Source organism: Panthera tigris, chromosome A2 (genome assembly GCF_018350195.1).
Source record: "Panthera tigris isolate Pti1 chromosome A2, P.tigris_Pti1_mat1.1, whole genome shotgun sequence".
In the NCBI taxonomy this organism is placed as follows: domain Eukaryota; kingdom Metazoa; phylum Chordata; class Mammalia; order Carnivora; family Felidae; genus Panthera; species Panthera tigris.
Window position 1 is genome coordinate 98,989,572 of NC_056661.1, and position 23,882 is coordinate 99,013,453.

The window sequence follows — 23,882 nt, forward strand, 5'->3', positions numbered from 1 at the left end:
CTACAAGGCTGCCAAACTAAAAGAGAAAAGAATTAAAAAGCAACGCTTCAAAAAGGAAACTAAAACTACTGAAATGAAGTATACAGTGGGCCTTACTCAAAGCAGGAGTATGTGCATATAATAACTTTTTTTCATTGAGCTGCTCTATCTAGGCAGCAATATTTTTTGTCTGTAGTTGGGCCACCACCATTTCCAGCCTTATACCATTGTCCTAAAGGTCAGTAATCATTTATTTAGGCTGACTGAGAAGGAGTCTCAAAGGGAAAAGGGAAGCTGTGCTTTATACTGTAAGAGGGAAAACATATGAGACAGCGCAAAGGCAGTGTGAGAACCTTTCAGCCAGTCACAGGCTTGGTGACTTAAAACATTACATATTTCAAAACCATTGCCATCCGTATCTTAAGCAATTTCATCCCCATGGATCAAGAGCTGTAACACCATTGTTTATTTAACACAGTTAAAGCTCATACGGGAGGAAACTAGAATGTATATACTTGCACAAGTCTAGATCTGTCTTTATGAGTCATAAATATAACTACAACAAAGAAATGCTACCCATCTCTCTGCTGTGTCAATGAGAGGCCACAGGGTGAGGTATGCACCTTTCTCACTTAGCCTAATTGCATTCCTTACCTGGCAGTACAGCCTGGAGGAGAAGAACAAGGCTTTGGAGGCAGACATACCTAGTTTTCTAGGTTCTGGGTCTGGCTTTGTGACTTAACAGCTGTGTGATTTTCAGTACATTATTTGACCTCTAAACATCAGACTTTTCATCTGTAAAATGGAGATATTAATAACAAAGTTTAAACCACATTAAATTGCTAATGTCAATCATTTTTTAATTTACACAAATAGCAGTTTCATATGGTTTTTACCCAATATCTACCCCATAGGGCTGTTATGATGATCATGTGAGATTATAGCTTTATTTGGATTTTCTCCCATCAACAAGATTTTCTTATTTATTCTACAGTTAATATAAAATTGGGTAGAAAAATGGAATCTGCATCTGTGGAGAGCATTATATCTGAGTAAGTAGATGATGTCAAATATTTTACTTTTTCCTATGAAATTTTCTGGTTAGACTTCCTTTAACCACTACTAAAAGAGATTGTCTTTGTTGATATTTGATAAATCTAGTGAAGAGTTGCCTTATCAACTACTAGGGAGTGGAGGTACTCAGACCTCATGCTGTCAGAGCAAAATAAATAATATGTTTCCTCCATAAAGCTGAGTTAACTTATAAAGTAAGCTTTCTTCAAATCTGGGATTCCAAAGATCCAGGGCTCTATAGGCATCATTGGGGAATCCTTAAAAAGCAAACACTATAGTCATATAAGATTGTTAAATTAAACAGCATCTGTTTTCGCCAACCCTAATTGGACTCTACGTTATGAGGTGGGAACAGAAACAAACAAAACAAAACAAGAAATAAAAATACAACAACAAAATCAAAGGCATAAGGATCCCACAACTTGGAAGTGTTTAATGGGTTAGACCATGACTCCACAGCATCCTGTCTGAGCAGTAAATGGTACTTATAGCAGACTTGCTTTCAAAAATAATTGGAGAAGAGGGTAAAGATAATGAAAGGTTTGGTTCTATTTAATGTTGGCCACTTCTCAAATACTATATGTTTTGCTATAGAGTCTCTCAAATTGTAAGGCCACTTTCAATTCCAAATAGCTCTTCCTCTAGATTCAGAAAAAGTGGTCCTACTCCTTCCACAGTCTGTGTCTCAGCCCTAAGAAGATTGGCAATCACCATAAAATATTACTAAAAATACCTTATATATTGGCAAATGCAATTACATTTTTGCCTTTTGAATGGTTTCTCTCAATTTTAATTCTGAGGAAATTTTTAAGGAAAATTTAATTTTCTCTTCGCTGATTAATTTCCACTTTATTTTTCATAATATTTTCTAAGAGCTACTTTATAGCCAAAAAAGAAATGAGCCTTTTAATATTTTGTGTCTGTGAATGAGTAAACCATATTTCCCACAAAATAAATGGATTGAAATTAACTAAATGGTGACATGCTTCCAAATTCAAAACTCTTATGAAATTGATATCTGGCAAACTGTCTTTATTCACTCAAATATTTATAGATCACCTATAATATATAAAGCTCTATGCTGTATATTGGGTGGGTATAGAAAAAATGGACAAAACATTGTCCCTGACTCCACAGAGCTTTCCACCTCCTGGAGAAGGCCAAGGATACCAAAATAAAATAAAATGTGATAAATATGAAAGAAATGGGATTCAAAAAGTACAGCTGGGAATATGAAGCATGAAACTGTCAATCACAACTGGGAATACTAAGGACAGTTTCCTGAAGAAAATACCAATTTATGTGGGCCTCAAAAGATGTGTGGAGTCTTAAAATAACACAGGGGGTGAAAGGTATTGAAGGCAGAGGCTGACACAACCAAAAACAGGAAGCTGTGAGAATGTGTTTTGTATTGAAGGAAGTATAAATAGATTGGTGTGGCAGAAATAGAAGGTACTTGGCAAGAGGGAGATGTGGTAATAAGTTGAACTGGCAAATTATCAATATTATAAAAGGTCTTGAATGTCTGGCTAAGGAATTAGAACTTTTTCATTTAAATAATGGAATTATGAAAGGGCTAAGTCATATGATCAGACATGTTTAGAACATATTGGAATATCTCCATTGAGAAATGGAGAGAATGGAGTTAGAGAGACCAACTGTATATCTTCAGCAAAGTCCAGGCAAAAAATAATGAAGGCCTGACTCAGCACAATGTTAATTGGGATAGGAAGGGGTCAGGGGGCAAGAAACATTTCCAAGATTAAAATAATCAGGATAAACTAACTCTTGAGGTGGATTCAAAAGGATGCACAGAAGGGTGGAAGCAGAAGTCTAGGGTGACTTCTAGCTCTCTCTGTAAGAGAGATACCACCAGAGATTAGCACAATTGAAGAATAATACCATGACCTAGATTTGGAACATTTGAGTTACAGGTGCCAGGTAGAGATGGAGGAATGGCAAAAATACAGGGAAAAAATGATGAAAAATATAGGGGAAAAAGGCCAAAACTGGAGCCATAGATTAGACAGGGCAAGCACATTAGGCTAATGTTGGTTACACTCCTTTAAATCAATATTCTTTCAATATCTAATAACATTAGTTTGTCAGGGCTGCCATAACAAAGTACCACAGACTGGGTGAATTAAAAAAACAGAAATTTATTTTCTCACAGTTCTAGAGACTAGAAATCCAAGATTAAGTTGTCAGCAGGGTAGGTTTCTTTTGGGGCTCTTTTCCTTGTTTCATAGATAGCCAACTTCTCCCTGTTTCTTCACATTTCTTCCTTCTATACATTTCTGTGTTTAAAGTTACTCTTCTTATAAGGACACCAGTAATACTTAATTAAAACCCCCCTTAATGACATCATTTTAACTTAATTACCTTTTTAAAGTCCCTATCTCCAGATATACCACATTCTCGGGTACTGAGGGTTAGGACTTCAACATATGAATTCGGTGGAGATGGGAAATAATTCAGCCCATACCAATATTTATTGAGAGGGGAGATGGAGCACCATGTGGAAAAGGGTAAAGAAGGAAAATCACGTGTGACAAATGAGTAATTCAACTTATCTTTGACTTGTACACCTTGCTTAGCAAGACAGAAGTCCTGAGGATAACCAGATTCACCTTCTCTAGGTGGCAATTTAAAAGCATCAATTGGTAATTTAGCATGGTGTGTTGTTTAAAGGACTTAATAAACTGAACTGACATGTACATGGATGAATCACCTACCAGATATTCAGGCACACTACACAACCAGAATAATAAATGCAACAGAAAAATAGGCCAATGGAATAAAATACAGAGCCTAAAAACAGACATCTGCATATGTGGGGATTTGATATATGATAAAGGTGGCATCACAAAGCAGTAGAGAAGTAACGGATTTTTAGGAAGGTTGATGGCAAACTGGCTTATTCTATGGACAAAAATCTGTATGATATAAAAGGTGAATTTTAGATGGTTTATAAAAATTACCTGTGCAAGATAATACTATATAGTTAAAAAAGAAAATATAGGCTCTTTCCAGCCAGCACAGATTCATGGTCATCTCTGATGACAAGTGGATTAGTCTTGTTTTAAATTATTGTTAGACCCTATTAGTATGCCGTGCTTACTGCTGGGACTCTGACTGAGGCAGTAATTGGTACCAGGTATGGGACATGACAAATGGATCCTCAAAATGGGATTCTGAGATTGAGTTGCTCCTATCTGAAGAGTGCATAAAAGGCCAGAGGTATAGAAAACACTGGTAATCCATGGCCTACAGTGGCATCATGGTCACTCAGATTATCACCAGTGGTGGTATTGAATGAAGGGAGAGATCAAGGCAGACAAAGTGGCTACAGCACATACTTGCTAAGGTGACAGTAGTGATTACTGAGATGATGAGGTGGAATGACTACTTATGACTGCTCTGGATAGTGTAAGTAAAGAAGATAAGCATGAAGTCTTGAATTTCCAACCCAAGGCACTGGAGAACCAGAAAGCCTCTGTGGTGCCTTATTTCCTTCTTTCATGGAGCTGCAGGGCAGACATGGCCCACAATGAGGCCAAGGCTTGATTTTAAGTGTTGAAATTGATATTTAATTTCCATAAACCAGGTCACCGGGTCTCATTTGCTAAGATGAGAGACTAGTTGGGACGGAGTAGGGCTCTGATGATTGGATGGGATATTTGGACAAATACAGGCAAGGTTAATAGCTTAAAATCCATAGATAACTCTAAATCATTCTTTCAGGGATCTTATTTGAACTGGTATCCCACAGAACATCACTCCAGCTCTTTATCTGATGATAAATTATACTAAATTGGATCTAAACAAAAATTATACTAATTGGATCTTATGAGTGGGAAAAAGCAAGCCCTGAAATGCCTTAATGAGACATGTGTGCCAGAGAGAGGGAAGTAAATCTATGAAAGTTCAAGGTCCTGCCCCTTGGGGAGGTTTCTATGAGTCCACTGCCCTGGATCATTTTGGGATATTTCTTCTAAAGAAAAAACACACTGAGGGGAGCCTGGGTGGCTTAGTTGGTTAAGCATCTGACTTTTGATTTCAGTTCAGGTCATGATCTCACAGTTTCTGAGATCAGCCCCCATGTCGGGCTCTGTGCTAACAGCACAGAGCCTCCTTGGGATTCTCTCTCTCCCTCTCTCTCTCTGTCCCCACCCCCCAAATTTGTGCTTTCTCTCTCTCTCAGAAATAAATAAACTTAAAAAAAAAAAGAAAAACATACTGATGCACCTTGATCCGCCCCTCATGAAGAGACAGGTCCAACACTAGCTGGATTTTCTTAGATTTTGGAGGTAACATGTATTTAAGTGTTCTGCTCTGACATTTCAATATTACACTAGAACATAACAAAAATAAATGTGTACAAACATTAAAAAGGGTGATCATGGACAAGATATTGTTTAACCCATTTATAGCATTGATAAGAATAACAAGAATAGTTGTTACATTCTCTATTAGTTGGTCAATTGTTACACATTTACATATATAGTCAACAGGATGAACTTAAAGTATGTACATGTGTGTGCTTGTGTGTGTATATGAGAGAGAAAGAGAGACAGAGACAGAGAGGGAAAGAGAATAAGAGAATGTATTTTTAAAGTAAATGATTCAAAATACTGAAACTTTAAGGATATTGATCTCCCCAAATTGGGCCTTCCTTAAGTGTTTTAAGACCTTAGTATTTAAAGTGAGGTCCTCGAATCACAGGGACCATACTGGGAGCATTAAATAGAGAATCTCAGGCCTGCCCAGAAATGCTGAATCAGAATCTGCATTCTAACAAAAACCCTGGGTAATTTTTATGCAAATTAAAATTTTAGAACCATCACTCTAAAATATGTGTTTATTTTGGAAGATGCATCAGACATTGGGGAAGCCTGTTTGTGCATCCTCATAGCTTCAGGGGTGCTGGTGTAATCTGAAAAGTTCCCACTTGTCACTCTAAGCAAAGCCTTAGGCTTTCACCTGTGTACTTTTCCAGTAGGCTTTGGACTAAAAAGAGGAAAGCTGAATTAGAATCATGGATCACTACAACAGATACTAGCTATAAGTTTATCATCTCTGCCATTTGTCTCCAAAGATTCTAGACAAAGTTCTAAGACAAAACTTTGCATGTTTCTTCTTAAAACACATACATCGAGTTAAAACGCCATCCAGACAGTATTTGCAGATCAAGTGCCTTTAGGTCTTCACCTATGCTTGTTGTCTTTGTCCAGAGCTTTCTTTCCACAGTGCCTCCTTGCTCTTCCACTAGCTAACTCCTTCTTAAGCTTCTGGTCTCAGTCTTAACATCTTCTGAAGAACTGTCCTTGACCTTCCCTCCTGACCCCATTCCACCTTCAGCACTCATTTATTGGACCCTCCTAGAAGCCCCCAGGTCAGGCTTCTATTCTGGAACAGAGCATACTGAAGTGAAATTACCTAAAAGCTCCATGAGGGTAATGTGTCCATCTCTGTGTCACTACAGCACATACGCAGAGCCTGTCACTTCTCCAGTGCCTATGTTTGCTTGCTAGGTAAAAAAATAAATACAGGAAAACTTACCCAAGATCTTGCAGTTGGAGCCAACCTATAACTGAGCCTCCATACTACCCCATGATGCTTCTATGTCACCTAGTAAATAACCCAGAATAAAATGATCAAAGCGGATTCATGATATGTAATTGCCTAGTTTATTTTATGCAGAAAGTGCATCTTTTTACATATATAATCATGTTACCATCACCACAGAGTCCTAGCACCTTTGAGGGAAGAGTAAGGAGAGAGATTTTAGAAAGAAAAGCTGTCCTTAGAATAAAATAATTGTAAGGAAATGGTTATCAGACACAATAAGTGCCTTGAAAGATAATTCAAATACATATCATAGTCTTCCTTTGTTGTAAAAATAAATTGCTCTAACTCCCACTTTCTTCAATCACTTAAAATAATTTCTTAGACTTGTTTTCAGAAATGAGTGCTCATGTAGGTGATAGTTTATACTTTATCCCCTTTGGTAAAGGTAAATATTTCTTCCATTTTATGTTTGAACTTGTTAATTGTGGTAGCCCGAAGGCTGAAGAACATAATAATTATTTCTCTCTCACCCTGGCACACCTTCTTTTCTCTCTCTCTCTCTCTCTTTCTTTTTAAAGAATATAAATGAAATTTTAGGCACAGTTAGCTCCTTGGCCTGATTGCCAGATTTTCCAATAATCACGTCTGAGTTTTTTTCAACATGTGGGCAATTTTCATTATTTCAATCCAGCAGTGACCTTTGGAATTCCGGAACCATTTTCCCTCCCCTTCCTGGTGCCCCCATGAGACTCAGTAGCTCAAACATTTGAAGGTCTCTGGGCATCTTCACATCTGTTGGCATAGATGATGAAGGCCACTGTGTGGTAGATTTTCAAACAATAGGTGTTGAGCTTGGGGAAGAGTTTGCTGGTTTCTGAGGAATAGGGAGAACTTAATTCTTAGTTTTCCAGGGTCTTTGAAAACACTTAGAAAACAAAGTTAATCTGTGTATACAAAGCTTACATTGAAAAACCACAGTAAACAATCGTTAAGTAAGAGTCAGGTTTTTGGTTTCAGAGTCCTACATTTTATATCAACTTTCTATCCAGAGCAACTCAGTCTTTCAGTCAGGAATTATTCGATGCATCTTGAATCCAAGAAACAATTATTTATTCCGGTGGGTAGCTTACTTGTTAATATGCCCAGTTTTCAACAGTGTAGTACACACAGTTGACTAATTAGCCCTGTGGAAGTTATTCACGAGGCACATGCAAGAGTATGAAATACCATCTGCATTATCTGCCTTGTGAAAGTCTCTGGAATCATTGATTGTCTTTGCTCACTGGTAGTAAAGACTCTAAATTGCAGAAACAATAGAAGCACTGTGTTTAACCCAAAATATCACTGAAGTCCCATTTTAGGAAAATCTGTTTCTTTCAAATTTTCTCAGAGAAGTACAAAGTGTTGCTTGGTGTGCAGTTATCTGCCAGTATAAATGGTATAAATGGATGATTGCTTAAATACGGCTTCTTTTAGAAGAGAGTTAGAGGACTTTACAAAAGCACCAAGCTGTGCTTGTCACACAGGTGAGCCTCTTGCAAGTAAATAAATTGACTTGATTGTTAGAAACATTTCTTATCTCTTTATCCAGGCAATAATTGCTGTATTTCTAATCTGCTTTTTAAAGATCAGTTGGAGTTTGATTCCTTCCCAGTATCTTAAAAGGAATTATTTAATGGGAATGGGAAGGTAGGTGAGAGTGACAAAGATAAATGGTCATCTTCACCTAAACACGAAGAAGAAATACCTTTCCTATCTTTATAGCATGAATCTGACCACAACCTACAACCTGCCTCTGAGGCCTCGCAATAAATATACTTTACGTATCCCATAGATTTGGGATTTTGGAGTGATGTTTATCTCAAAAGATCATGTTCAGAAGAGCTTCAGTTTCTCAACTCTAATGATCTTGAAGAAATGGCTCCCAACTAAAATTTTCTGTAGTACTATGAAATCAGTGAGCCGGCCATTTCACTGGGCACCACCAAATCCATTTACAGAGCATGAGTTTTCTCTGACTCCCAAGTAGTAAAACAATCTTTGTCCTTTTGGATTATCCTTTTAGGATAAGCTACTGATGCCTACAGACTTAAAACTTTTGCTTACACTTTCACATTTTCACTTCTGCTTTCAAATATGCAAGTGCCTATGTACTGTAGATTCTCAAGAGTTTATATCAGATTTAGTTGAGCATTTGACTAGAAGGTTTTATCAAATTTCTTTTTCTCATTTGGTTAAAGTTTGCTGTTAATAGACAAGTGTCAGAAAATTTGGTGCATTTTATTTCTCCTAGTAGGAGTTTAGCTTACCTTTCCAGCCACTAAGCAAGTATATTCCACTGTTGGAGAGGAAGACCAAATGATGGCTTAGAGGCAATCTATCCCCACTAGAGAAAAAACCATTCAAATCAAATGTCTGGATGATTGGTCTATGCTCTCATCTTCCAAAGACAAAAGCCCTGCCACAGAATCGTAGGCAAGTCAATCTAGGTATTGTAATTACATCTCCCAGTTGACATCCAGATAGAATCATGTATTTGAAAATTGTTTAACAAATATTTTTCTTAGCTTAGCTTCACCATTGTTTGGTAAGGCAAGTCAGAAGTGGTTTGCTCTATTTTGTAAAGGGAGAAAGTGACACCAAGAGAGATGATCAGACTGGCATAAAATAGTCCATCCCCTCTGTCAATTCAATGTTGGCATCAGTTTTCTCCTCTTTCCTCACCTAACTGAGCCAAATGGCCTTCAGTTTGTTATTCCTATTGTTGCTGGATCTTTGTCATAAAAGTGAATCTCTTTCAACTAAAGATATAATTCCAGACTTTCTGGCAGGCCTGAGTCTGAATAAATAACAGAGATCAAGTAGAGGTGTGGGAAACTACTGGAATTTCGATGAAATGAAGTATCTCAAATAATAAACAAATAACATAAAAAAACAAATAATATACCTTGCCTCAAGGAGTCAAGACACTATGAGATTTCTTTTATTATTTTTATTTTTTACCAAAACAATTCATTCTCAGTCATCTATTAGCAAAGAGTACATTTATTTGTACTCAAAATATCACCAATTTAGCAAAGATAACCATTTCAGGGTAAAAGACATTGTGGCAGTGTTTTCCAAAGATGGCTATCTCAATATTTCCAATACCACAAGATCTTCTAAACCTTGCCACTCCCATATTAAGAAATGGAATCTATTCTCTTACCTTGTAACTAGGAAAATGTGGTAGGAGTCTAAGTGACTACCAAGTCTAGGTTGGAAGAAAATGTTATATTTTCCACCTTTCTTGTTAGAGCACTTAGACTGAGTCCTGAGCCACCATTTACACCATCAGACAGCCCTGAGGCTACCATACTGTTAAGAAGCCCAAACTAGCACACCAGGAGAGATCACTTAGAGGAGTCCTGACACTTGTATGAATATGATAGATAGAAAAATAGAGAAATAGAGGGAGAGATAGGGAGAGATGCCTGGCCATCCCTGAGTTGCTCCAGATCACTATTTTAACTACTAATTGTCCATAACCATGTAAAAGATCCCAAGCCAGATCCAGACCCTAACTGAGCCCATTCCAAATTTGCCACACAGAGAAACTTTGAGATAATAATATGATTGCTGTTGTGTTAAGCCATTGACTACTGGGGTGATTTGTTATGCAACAATAGCAACCATAAGAGACACTATTCTTTATAGCTTAGAAGAAACAGCCTATGGATTTATTTCTCTGAGATTTTTATAATCACTAGCAAGATAGTAATTGAAGAGATGATAGACTGGCCACCATAATACTTCCTGTTGCTCCTTTAACCTGAATTAGTTTCATAGAAAAACTTAGAAGGGATTCTGGAAGAAGATGGAGGCAGAGGAGGATGCTGGGCTCACCGTGTCCTGCTGATCACTTAGATTCCACCCACATGTACTTAAATAACCCAGAAAACCACCAGAAGGCTAGCAGAATGGACTCTCCGGAGCCCAGCATAGACAAGAGGCCCACGGAAGAGGGTAGGAAGGGTGGAGAGGCAGTACGCACTATACGGACTGGTGGCAGGGAGCCGGGACGGTGGAGGGGCAGCCCACCCGGCAAGGCAGAGCTCCTGAGTCTGGCTTGCAAAAGCGGAGGGGCCAGACTGCATGAGTTCTGATAGCCAGCAGGACTTAACATCTGGATATTAAAAATCAACAAATCTGCTCGGAGAGTGGGAGGGCGAGAGAACACCGGGAGGGAAGGTGTTGAGCCCTGGAAGACAGAGCTCAGCTCGGCGGGGAACAAAGACACTGGCCAGTGCCATCTCCCTGTCCCATCCCCCAGCCGAAATCCCAAAGGGAACCAGTTCTCGTCACCGAACTTGCTTGCACTGCGCAAACACCCAACGCTGTGCTTCTGTGGATCCATCCCTCTGACGGGTCTGCCTGCCTGCCTCCCTCCCGGTGCTGCAGGCCCCCTCACACAGGGACCCCAAATGGTAAAGCGAGTTAAGCCTGCCTCTCCCGCCCCTGTGCACCTTGTGGATCCACCCTGACTAATATGCCAGATCCCATCAAAGCAGCACCACAAGCCTGACAGTGTGCAAGTAGCCCAGACAGGGGCCACACCACTCCACACTGAGTCCTGCCCCTGGGAGAGGGGAAAACAAGGTACACACCAGTCTGACTATGGCCCCCACGGTGGGCTGGGGACAAACATCAGGTCTGACTGCAGCCCCACCCACCAATGCAAATTACTCTGGACAGCACAGGGGAAGTGCCCTGCAGTTTGGAGCCACCACAGGGACTACCCAAAATGATGAAATGGAAGAATTCTCCTCAAAAGAAACTCCAGGAAGTAGGGACAGCTAACGAATTGATCAAAAACAATTTAAGCAATATAACAGGACAAGAATTTAGAATAACAGTATAAAATCAATCGCTGGGCTTGAAAAAAGTATAGAGGACAGCAGAGAATCTATTGCTACAGACATCAAGGGACTAAGAAATAGTCATGAGAAGCTAAAATATGCTATAAATGAGGTGCAAAATAGAATGGAGGCGACCACAGCTCGGATTGAAGAGGCAGAGGAGAGAATAGGTGAATTAGAAGATAAAATCATGGAAAAAGAGGAAGCTGAGAAAAAGAGAGATAAAAAAATCCAGGAGTGTGAGGGGAGGATTAGAGAACTAAGTGATGCAATGAAATGGAACAATATCCATATAATAGGAATTCCAGAAGAGGAAGAGAGAGAGAAAGGGGCTGAAGGTGTACTTGAACAAATCATAGCTGAGAACTTCCCTGATCTGGGGAAGGAAAAAGGAATTGAAATCCAAGAGGCACAGATAACTCCCTTCAGACATAACTTGAATCGATCTTCTGCACGACATATCATAGTGAAACTGGCAAAATACAAGGATAAAGAAAAAATTCTGAAAGCAGCTAAGGATAAACACACCCTAACATATAAAGGGAGACCCATAAGACTAGTGGCATACCTATCTACTGAAACTTGGCAGGCCAGAAAGAAATGGCAGGAAATCTTCATGTGATGAACAGAAAAAATATGCAGCCGAGAATCCTTTGTCCAGCAAGTCTGTCATTCAGAATAGAAGGAGAGATAAAGGTCTTCCCAAACAAACAAAAACTGAAGGAATTCATCACCACTAAACCAGCCCTACAAGAGATCCTAAGGGGGATTCTGTGAGACAAAGTACCAGAGACATCGCTACAAGCATGAAACCTACGGACATCACAATGACTCTAAACCCGTATCTTTCTATAATAACACTGAATGTAAATGGATTAAATGCGCCAACCAAAAGACATAGGGTATCAGAATGGATAAAAAAAACAAGACCCATCTATTTGCTGTCTACAAGAGACTCATTTTAGATCTGAGGACACCTTTAGATTGAGAGTGAGGGAATGGAGAACTATTTATCATGCTACTGGAAGCCAAAAGAAAGCTGGAGTAGCCATACTTAAATCAGACAAACTAGACTTTAAATTAAAGGCTGCAACAAGAGATGAAGAAGGGCATTATATAATAATTACAGGGTCTATCCATCAGGAAGAGCTAACAATTATTAATGTCTATGTGCCGAATACCGGAGCCCCCAAATATATAAAACAATTACTCATAAACATAAGCAACCTCATTGATAAGAATGTGGTCATTGCAGGGGACTTTAACGCCCCACTTACAGAAATGGATAGATCATCTAGACACACGGTCAATAAAGAAACAAGGGCCCTGAATGATACATTGGATCAGATGGACTTGACAGATATATTTAGAACTCTGCATCCCAAAGCAACAGAATATACTTTCTTCTCGAGTACACATGGAACATTCTCCAAGATAGATCATATACTGGGTCACAAAACAGCCCTTCATAAGTTTACAAGAATTGAAATTATACCATGCATACTTTCAGACCACAATGCTATGAAGCTTGAAATCAACCACAGGAAAAAGTCTGGAAAACCTCCAAAAGCATGGAGGTTAAAGAACACCCTACTAAAGAATGAGTGGGTCAACAGGCAATTAGAGAAGAAATTAAAAAATATATGGAAACAAATGAAAATGAAAATGCAACAATCCAAACATTTTGGGATGCAGCGAAGGCAGTCCTGAGAGGAAAATATATCGCAATCCAGGCCTATCTCAAGAAACAAGAAAAATCCCAAATACAAAATCTAACAGCACACCTAAAGGAAATAGAAGCAGAGCAGCAAAGACAGCCGAAATCCAGCAGAAGAAGAGAAATAATAAAGATCAGAGCAGAAATAAACAATATAGAATCTAAAAAAAACTGTAGAGCAGATCAATGAAACCAAGAGTTGGTTTTTTGAAAAAATAAACAAAATTGACAAACCTCTAGCCAGGCTTCTCAAAAAGAAAAGGGAGATGACCCAAATAGATAAAATCATGAATGAAAATGGAATGATTACAACCAATCCGTCAGAGATACAAACAATTATCAGGGAATACTATGAAAAATTATATGCCAACAAACTGGACAACCTGGAAGAAATGGACAAATTCCTAAACCCCTACACACTTCCAAAACTCAATCAGGAGGAAATAGAAAGCTTGAACAGACCCATAACCAGCAAAGAAATTGAATCAGTCATCAAAAATCTCCCAACAAATAAGAGTCCAGGACCAGATGGCTTCCCAGGGGAATTCTACCAGACATTTAAAGCAGAGATAATACCTATCCTTCTCAAGCTATTCCAAGAAATAGAAAGGGAAGGAAAACTTCCACACTCATTCTATGAAGCCAGTATTACTTTGATTCCTAAACCAGACAGAGACCCAGTAAAAAAAGAGAACTACAGGCCAATATCCCTGATGAATATGGATACAAAAATTCTCACTAAGATACTAGCAAATCGAATTCAACAGCATATAAAAAGAATTATTCACCATGATCAAGTGGGATTCATTCCTGGGATGCAGAGCTGGTTCAACATTCGCAAATCAATCAACGTGATACATCACATTAACAAAAAAAGAGAGAAGAACCATATGATCCTGTCAATCGATGCAGAAAAGGCCTTTGACAAAATCCAGCACCCTTTCTTAATAAAAACCCTTGAGAAAGTCGGGATAGAAGGAACATACTTAAATATCATAAAAGCCATTTATGAAAATCCCACAGCTAACATCATCCTCAATGGGGAAAAACTGAGAGCTTTCTCCCTGAGATCAGGAACACGACAAGGATGCCCACTCTCACCGCTGTTGTTTACCATAGTGTTGGAAGTGCTAGCATCAGCAATCAGACAACAAAAGGAAATCAAAGGCATCCAAATTGGCAAAGATGAAGTCAAGCTTTCGCTTTTTGCAGATGACATGATATTATACATGGAAAATCCGATAGACTCCACCAAAAGTCTGCTAGAACTGATACATGAATTCAGCAAAGTTGCAGGATACAAAATCAATGTACAGAAATCAGTTGCATTCTTATACACTAACAATGAAGCAACAGAAAGACAAATAAAGAAACTGATCCCATTCACAATTGCACCAAGAAGCATAAAATACCTAGGAATAAATCTAACCAAAGATGTAAAAGATCTGTATGCTGAAAACTATAGAAAGCTTATGAAGGTAATTGAAGAAGATTTAAAGAAATGGAAAGACATTCCCTGCTCATGGATTGGAAAAATAAATATTGTCAAAATGTCAATACTACCCAAAGCTATCTACACATTCAATGCAATCCCAATCAAAATTGCACCAGCATTCTTCTCGAAACTAGAACAAGCAATCCTAAAATTCATATGGAACCACAAAAGGCCCCGAATAGCCAAAGTACTTTTGAAGAAGAAGACCAAAGCAGGAGGCATCACAATCCCAGACTTTAGCCTCTACTACAAAGCTGTAATCCTCAAGACAGCATGGTATTGGCACAAAAACAGACACATAGACCAATGGAATAGAATAGAAACCCCAGAACTAGACCCACAAACGTATGGCCAACTCATCTTTGACAAAGCAGGAAAGAACATCCAATGGAAAAAAGACAGTCTCTTTAACAAATGGTGCTGGGAGAACTGGACAGCAACATGCAGAAGATTGAAACTAGACCACTTTCTAACACCATTCACAAAAATAAACTCCAAATGGATAAAGGACCTGAATGTGAGACAGGAAACCATCAAAACCATAGAGGAGAAAGCAGGAAAAGACCTCTCTGACCTCAGCCGTAGCAATCTCTTACTCAACACATCCCCAAAGGCAAGGGAATTAAAAGCAAAAGTGAATTACTGGGACCTTATGAAGATAAAAAGCTTCTGCACAGCAAAGGAAACAACCAACAAAACTAAAAGGCAACCAACGGAATGGGAAAAGATATTTGCAAATGACATATTGGACAAAGGGCTAGTATCCAAAATCTATAAAGAGCTCACCAAACTCCACACCCGAAAAACAAATAACCCAGTGAAGAAATGGGCAGAAAACATGAACAGATACTTCTCTAAAGAAGACATCCGGATGGCCAACAGGCACATGAAAAGATGTTCAACGTCGCTCCTCATCAGGGAAATACAAATCAAAACCACACTCAGATATCACCTCACGCCAGTCAGAGTGGCCAAAATGAAGAAATCAGGAGACTATAGATGCTGGAGAGGATGTGGAGAAACAGGAACCCTCTTGCACTGTTGGTGGGAATGCAAACTGGTGCAGCCGCTCTGGAAAACAGTGTGGAGGTTCCTCAAAAAATTAAAAATAGACCTACCCTATGACCCAGCAATAGCACTGCTAGGAATTTATCCAAGGGATACAGGAGTACTGATGCATAGGGGCACTTGTACCCCAATGTTTATAGCAGCACTCTCAACAATAGCCAAATTGTGGAAAGAGAATGTCCATCAACTGATGAATGGATAAAGAAATTGTGGTTTATATACACAATGGAATACTACATGGCAATGAGAAAAAATGAAATATGGCCTTTTGTAGCAACGTGGATGGAACTGGAGAGTGTGATGCTAAGTAAAATAAGCCATACAGAGAAAGACAGATACCATATGGTTTCACTCTTATGTGGATCCTGAGAAACTTAACGGAAACCCATGGGGGAGGGGAAGGAAAAAAAGAAAAAGAGGTTAGAGTGGAAGAGAGCCAAAGCATAAGAGACTGTTAAAAACTGAGCACAAACTGAAGGTTGATGGGGGGTGGGAGGGCGGGGAGGGTGGTGATGGGTATTGAGGAGGGCACCTTTTGGGATGAGCACTGGGTGTTGTATGGAAACCAATTTGACAATAAATTTCATATATTAAAAAAAATTTAAAAAAAATAAAAAATAAACTCAGCTACAAAAAAAAAAAGAAAAAAAAGAAAGAAATCATACCATGCATACTTTCAGACCACAGTGCTATGAAACGTGAAATCAACCACAGGAAAAAGTCTGGAAAACCTCCAAGAGCATAGAGGTGAAAGAACACCCTACTAAAGAATGAATGGGTCAACCAGGCAATTCGAGAAGAAATTTCAAAATATATGGAAAAAAATGAAAATGAAAATACAACAATCCAAACGCTTTGGGAGGCAGCGAAGGCAGTCCTGAGAGGAAGATACATTGCAATCCAGGCCTATCTCAAGAAACAGAAAAAATCTGCAGAAAAAAAAAAAAAAAGAAACAGGAAAAATCCCAAATACAAAATCTAATAGCACACCTAAAGGAAATAGAAGCAGAACAGCAAAGACACCCCACACCCAGCAGAAGAAGAGAAATAATAAAGATCAGAGCAGAAATAAACAATATAGAATCTAAAAAAACCTGTAGAGCAGATCAATGAAACCAAGAGTTGGTTTTTTGAAAAAATAAAATTGATAAACCTCTAGCCAGGCTTCTCAAAAAGGAAAGGGAGATGACCCAAATAGATAAAATCATGAACGAAAATGGAATTATTACAGCCAATCCCTCAGAGATACAAGCAATTTTCAGGGAATACTATGAAAAATTACATGCCAACAAACTGAACAGCCTGGAAGAAATGGACAAATTCCTAAGCACCCACACGCTTCCAAAACTCAAACAGGAAGAAAGAGAAAACTTGAGCAGACCCATAACCAGCAAAGAAATTGAATCAGTTATCAAAAATCTCCCAACAAATAAGAGTCCAGGACCAGATGGCTTCCCAGGGGAATTCTACCAGACATTTAAAGCAGAAATAATAGCTATCCTTCTCAAGCTGTTCCAAATAATAGAAAGGGAAGGAAAACTTCCAGACTCATTCTATGAAGCCAGCATTACTTTGATTCCTAAACCAGACAGAGGCCCAGCAAAAAAAGAGAACTACAGGCCAATATCCCTGATGAATATGGATGCAAAAATTCTCAATAAGATACTAGCAAATCGAATTCAACAGCATATAAAAAGAATTATACACCATGGTCAAGTGGGATTCATTCCTGGACTGCAGGGCTGGTTTAACATTCACAAATCAATCAATGTGATACTTCACATTAATAAAAGAAAAGATAAGAACCATATGATCCTGTCAATCAATGCAGAAAAAGCATTTGACAAAATTCAGCATCCTTTCTTAATAAAAACCCTCGAGAAAGTCAGGATAGAAGGAACATACTTAAACATCATAAAAGTCATTTATGAAAATCCCACAGCTAATATCATCCTCAATGGGGAAAAACTGAGAGCTTTCTCCCTGAGATCAGGAACACGACAGTGATGCCCACTCTCACCGTTGTTGTTTAACATAGTGTTGGAAGTGCTAGCATCAGCAATCAGACAACAAAAGGAAATCAAGGGCATCAAAATTGGCAAAGATGAAGTCAAGCTTTCACTTTTTGCAGATGACATGATATTATACATGGAAAACCCGATAGACTCCACCAAAAGTCTGCTAGAACTGATACATGAATTCAGCAAAGTTGCAGGATACAAAATCAATGTACGGAAATCAGTTGCATTCTTATACATTAATAATGAAGCAACAGAAAGACAAATAAAGAAACTGAGCCCATTCACAATTGCACCAAGAAGCATAAAATACCTAGGAATAAATCTAATCAAAGATGTAAAAGATCTGTATGCTGAAAACTATAGAAAGCTTATGAAGGTAATTGAAGAAGATACAAAAAAATGGAAAAACATTCTGTGCTCATGGATTGGAAGAATAAATATTGTTAAAATGTGAATACTACCCAAAGCTATCTACACATTCAATGCAATCCCAATCAAAATTGCACCTGCATTCTTCTTGAGCTAGAACAAGCAATCCTGAAATTTGTATGGAACCACAAAAGGCCCAAATAGCCAAAGTAATTTTGAAGAAGAAGACCAAAGCAGGAGGCATCACAATCCCAGACTTTAGCCTCTACTACAAAGCTGTAATCCTCAAGACAGCATGGTATTGGCACAAAAACAGACACATAGACCAATGGAATAGAATAGAAACCCCAGAACTAGACCCACAAACGTATGGCCAACTAATCTTTGACAAAGCAGGAAAGAATATCCAATGGAAAAAAGACAGTCTCTTTAACAAATGGTGCTGGGAGAACTGGACAGCAACATGCAGAAGGATGAAACTAGACCACTTTCTCACACCATTCACAAAAATAAACTCCAAATGGATAAAGGACCTGAATGTGAGACAGGAAACCATCAAAACCATAGAGGAGAAAGCAGGAAAAGACCTCTCTGACCTCAGCCTCAGCAATTTCTTACTTGACAAATCCCCAAAGGCAAGGGAATTAAAAGCAAAAGTGAATTACTGGGACCTTATGAAGATAAAAAGCTTCTGCACAGCAAAGGAAACAACCAACAAAACTAAAAGGCAACCAACGGAATGGGAAAAGATATTTGCAAATGACATATCGGACAAAGGGCTAGTATCCAAAACCTATAAAGAGCTTACCAAACTCACAGCCGAAAAACCAATAATCCAGTGAAGAAATGGGCAGAAAACATGAATAGACACTTCTCTAAAGAAGACATCCGGATTGCCAACAGGCACATGAAAAGATGCTCAACATTGCTTCTCGTCAGGGAAATACAAATCAAAACCACACTCAGATACCACCTCACGCCAGTCAGAATGGTTAAAATCAACAAATCAGGAGACTATAGATGCTGGAGAGGATGTGGAGAAACGGGAACCCTCTTGCACTGTTGGTGGGCATGCAAACTGGTGCAGCCACTCTGGAAAACAGTGGCTCAAAAAATTAAAAATAGGCCTACCCTATGACTCAGCAATAGCACTGCTAGGAATTTATCCAAGGGATACAGGAGTACTGATGCATAGGGGCACTTGTACCCCAATGTTTATAGCAGCACTCTCAACAATAGCCAAATTATGGAAAGAGCCGAAATGTCCATCAACTGATGAATGGATAAAGAAATTGTGGTTTATATATACACAATGGAGTACTACATGGCAATGAGAAAGAATGAAATCTGGCCTTTTGTAGCAATGTGGATGTAACTGGAGAGTGTTATTCTAAGTGAAATAAGTCATACAGAGAAAGACAGATACCATATGGTTTCACTCTTATGTGGATCCTGAGAAACTTAACAGAAGACCATGGGGGAGGGGAACAAAAAAAAAAGAGGTTAGAGAGGGAGGGATCAAAACATAAGAGATTCTTAAAAACTGAGACCAAACTAAGGGTTGATGGGGGGTGGGAGGGAGGGGAGTGTGGGTGATGGGTATTGAGGAGGGCATCTGTTGGGGTGAGCACTGGGTGTTGTATGGAAACCAATTTGACAATAAATTTCATATTTAAAAAAAAGAAAAACTTAGAAATAATATGGCTTCATAACCTACACACACCTGTTAAGGACTAGATTTTTCCAGCTTATATTCATCTAACAGCATCATCTTCATAGTAGGCAATGCCTTTCTGATCTGATTTAAATTATACTATATACAGTGATGGGTATTGAAGAGGGCACCTTTTGGGATGAGCACTGGGTGTTGTATGGAAACCGTTTTTACAATAAATTTCATATATTGAAAAAAAATAAATAAATTATACTATATACATTCTCTCTACCCCTCTGTCACTTTCTAGATGCAAAAACAAAATCCTATCTCAGTTATCTTCTCACTAGTTAGCAATAAGCTTTGTAAAATGCTTTTCTTCTTGCCCCTGTCTTATTTATTTTAAAACGTATCTATTTTTACATAAAGCTGAATGTACTGACACATGCTGTACCTTTCCCTTAGAAAAAGTTCATATGCTTAACCTGGCAGCTCTGTGCATACAGCTGATACGTTCTACTGGTGCAAAACAGATAATTTCTACATTTCACAGATCTGACCTTCTCACTAATTTGGCAAAGTAGGTGTTTGGGATTGCCTTTTTTTTTTTTTTTTTTTTTTTTTTTGTCCCTTTCACAGCCAAGGGAGAGAGAGAAGATAATACCAAGTCCAACTTGAAAAAGCAAAAACCAAACCTACAAAGAATCTACTGTTTATATATCCTCCTATGCTGGGGTGATTGTACTTATTAATTGTTATATGTTAGAGACATCCAGGTTTGTGGCAACTAAGATCACAGTCAATAAATTTTACTTTTTCATCTTTCATGAAGACAATGAGAAATTGCTCTGGCACATTAACAATCAGTCATGTCCTTAAAAGGGTGGATGACAGTGAATGTTATCTACTTGAATATCACCTTTATTTTAAAAGCCAAGTAGGTAACTCCAAGGTTAAGAAGTTTAATGTTTTTCTGAATCATGAAAATTAAAAACCGAGTATGGCTCACTTCATTTTATGTTGAAGAAATTATATGTTGTAGAAAATGGGAATTCCGAACACTGCTCACTTGCTTTAGAATGTGACCACATGCTTTTTTGGATACTTGGTCACCTGTTATTATGGGATTTCTATAGATTTTAATTATTAATATGATTATTCATAGTTCTGATCTAAAAATACCCCCATCATTATTTAATGTTTTTCCCCATTTGTGTTGTTTGTGCCCTTTCAAAGCACCTCGGTAATTTGTGTGTACTTAATTCTCTTTCTTAGGTAATGAATGCATAACTTACCTACCAAGCAGGGCCTTATTCATTTCCTCTTTCGAAAACACTATCAGTAAAAACTACCCACATCTAATCTGCCTAAGGTTTTGGCAGTTCTTGAAAACATTGGACTCCAAGATATACCGCTAGCTTAATATCTGATTTCATTAAGCTATGTTGCTTTCAAAGCATAATATAAACAAAGTAGAATTATTAACAACTTCCCTGAGTCATATGGGAAATTTATTTTTATAGCAGCTAGTTGTTAATTAGGATACCTGTCTTAACATAGCACTTGTATTTCACTATGTCCTGGGTCTTCGCTATTCATGAAAAAATAAATATGCCTTCAAAGATATGAAAGAAATAAAGAAACAAACTATAAAGTAAAAAAAAAACATACTTTTACTCTTGCATTTCCAATAATATGAACAGACTTTTAAAAAATACACAAGGCTATATTTTAAAAGGTGTTGTCTCTTAATTTGCTATGTTTCGTATTTAGCATTAGATAGAAAAATAATTCAAAATTAGATTTCAACTATATAGTATATGTTATAACCACATAGGTATCTGTTGCCAATTTCTACTTAGGTAATGAACACTTATACAGTATCGATATTAGCAAAGAGCTGGAGGCTTGGATTACTACATTTTTTTTTCTTTCTTTCCCAAACCTAGCAAAATGAAAATCAGCTCTCTTCTAGATGTAACCAGTTTTGACTTGGGTTATCCATAGCAAACTACTCCTGAGTTTGCCTTTATGCACCACACACCACCACCCTATTTTTACTTAACAGAATTAAACTGGAGGCAGTTCTGTCCAATGCAAAAAAAAATGGGGCTCATTAAGAACAGAAAGTGTGTCCCTACCTGTTTGGGTTTATTATTCTCAGAGAGTGGCTAAAAGTAAACAAAACTGTTTTTGAAAAAAGCAACACTAAAGTGCTCTCTATTTGGACACCATCTTCATTGGTGACTTGGATAAAAAAGACCTTTAAACATGTGTTCTATAATTTGAACAGGTTTATGTATATTATAGATATAGATGTCCAAAATTTAGTGCAGATTTTGATTTCCGACTCCATGTGGACTATCAGTGATTACTGGGCTTTACTTCCCTAGGATGGTTTCAAGCAAGTGAGACCTGTTCAGGGGTAGGCATGCCAATAGCACATGAGATCTAGCAAAATTCAGAGGAATGAGACTAAGGAGCATTCAATAAGGGACACTTGGCTTGTTTTATATCATGCAATAAAAAAGGAAATTAAATATTCACAAAACAATTCCCAGGAAGGACTAAAAACATCTCCCTTGCCTCTTTTGTGACATTGCCAATAGCGTGAATTGGATATTGCCTACTAAATACAGACATTTTGGCAGTAATTACATTGCAACTATTTGAACAGACATTTTTCAGCAACTAAATGCATTTCTTAGAGCAATATGAGTTGCTGCCCACCCAGCACAAATCCCACTAAACACCTTCTAAAATTGCAAATAAGAAATCACCGTCTTTAACCATCTGAACTTTCTGTGTTGTTGTAGAGCACCTGAATTAACATTTTTGTTCTTGATATTATAATAAATGATGCATACCTCTTATCTAATAAGATGAAAATCTTGAGATGAACAGTTGATTTTTCACATATCTCCATGTTTCTGTGAACAAGCAACTAGCTTTCCTTTTTCCTAAAATAGAGAATAGAGAATAGAGAAATTTTGTGCAAAGCTCTTTTCCGGAGCCCCCAACCCCCACCCCCAAAGAGGTTCCTGGAGTTGCTGCCTTCCGTCCATTTTAAATGCTGAATTTGGCACAGAAAACATTTAAGAAAATGACAGAAAAATGAGCGTCATCAGCAACTTCAAAGTAAGGCCATACAATTTAGAATTTGTTACTAAAAGTCTTTCAGGTCTAAACCACACATGGAGGTAGTTTTCCTCTCATTTCTCAAAACAGAAAAAGCTGTGTTGAAGATCGCCCCAGTTTATTAATTTTGCAATTGATTACACTGATTGCATGAAGATTTCCATTGCAAAAAGAGATTTTTAAGGACTAAAAATATGACAATTATGCAGGTTACTCATTTAAGTGAATAAGTAACTACAGGTTTTTGAGGTAGCAGACACTTGGAAGGGAGTAATTTGCCCCCTTCCTTCACCTGCTTGAAAAGTGTGGGGAGGCAATGCATGATCAATGATAGCAATCAAGAACCTTCAATGCAATAGTTCAAAAATCTAAAATGGTGATCCATGGGAGTTTTACAGATCATTAAAATACAATATTCTCTTGATAAAGTACCTCCATGTAATTAAATAGAGCTTGATCCTCCAAAGGGGGGAATCAAAAAGTCCTCTGAAAGGCCTTCTAATGATATCAGAGCCTCAGCTGGAGCTTTTCCCCTCCAGCAGTATGTTCCTTCTTCAGCCCCTCCAGTGGTCCTCAACAGGAAAGGGGGATAGGACATTTTCAGATGTCCCAAAGAGGATGAGGGAGTGCCAAACAAGCCCACAAAATAAAAGATTCCCCACACAAAAAAGTCCTGACTCCTTATCAAAACAGGACCTTTTATATTTGCTTTCATCTGCCCAGGATCCTCTTAGCTCCCATAACAAATGTGGGTGAAAGGATGAATCTCCCTTGGATGCCAATTTTAACTGAGTAACAGAACCCATTATCATCATGGTACAACGCAGAGTTTCTCAAACTGGTCTGATGTCCCATTAGTGTGTAAGCTCTGTGAGGGCAGGGATTCTGGTCTGTTTTG

General features: G+C 38.1%; 1 long non-coding RNA gene across 2 annotated transcripts in view; it reads left to right on the forward strand.

The window, feature by feature from the left end:
* The first annotated feature begins 971 nt into the window (after positions 1-971).
* LOC122236441 overlaps positions 972-23,882 on the forward strand; it is a 109,685-nt gene continuing 86,774 nt past the window's right edge. For both annotated transcript variants that reach the window (XR_006214497.1, XR_006214496.1), the window contains exon 1: positions 972-1,031. This is a non-coding gene — a long non-coding RNA (uncharacterized LOC122236441). The remainder of the gene's footprint in view (positions 1,032-23,882) is intronic.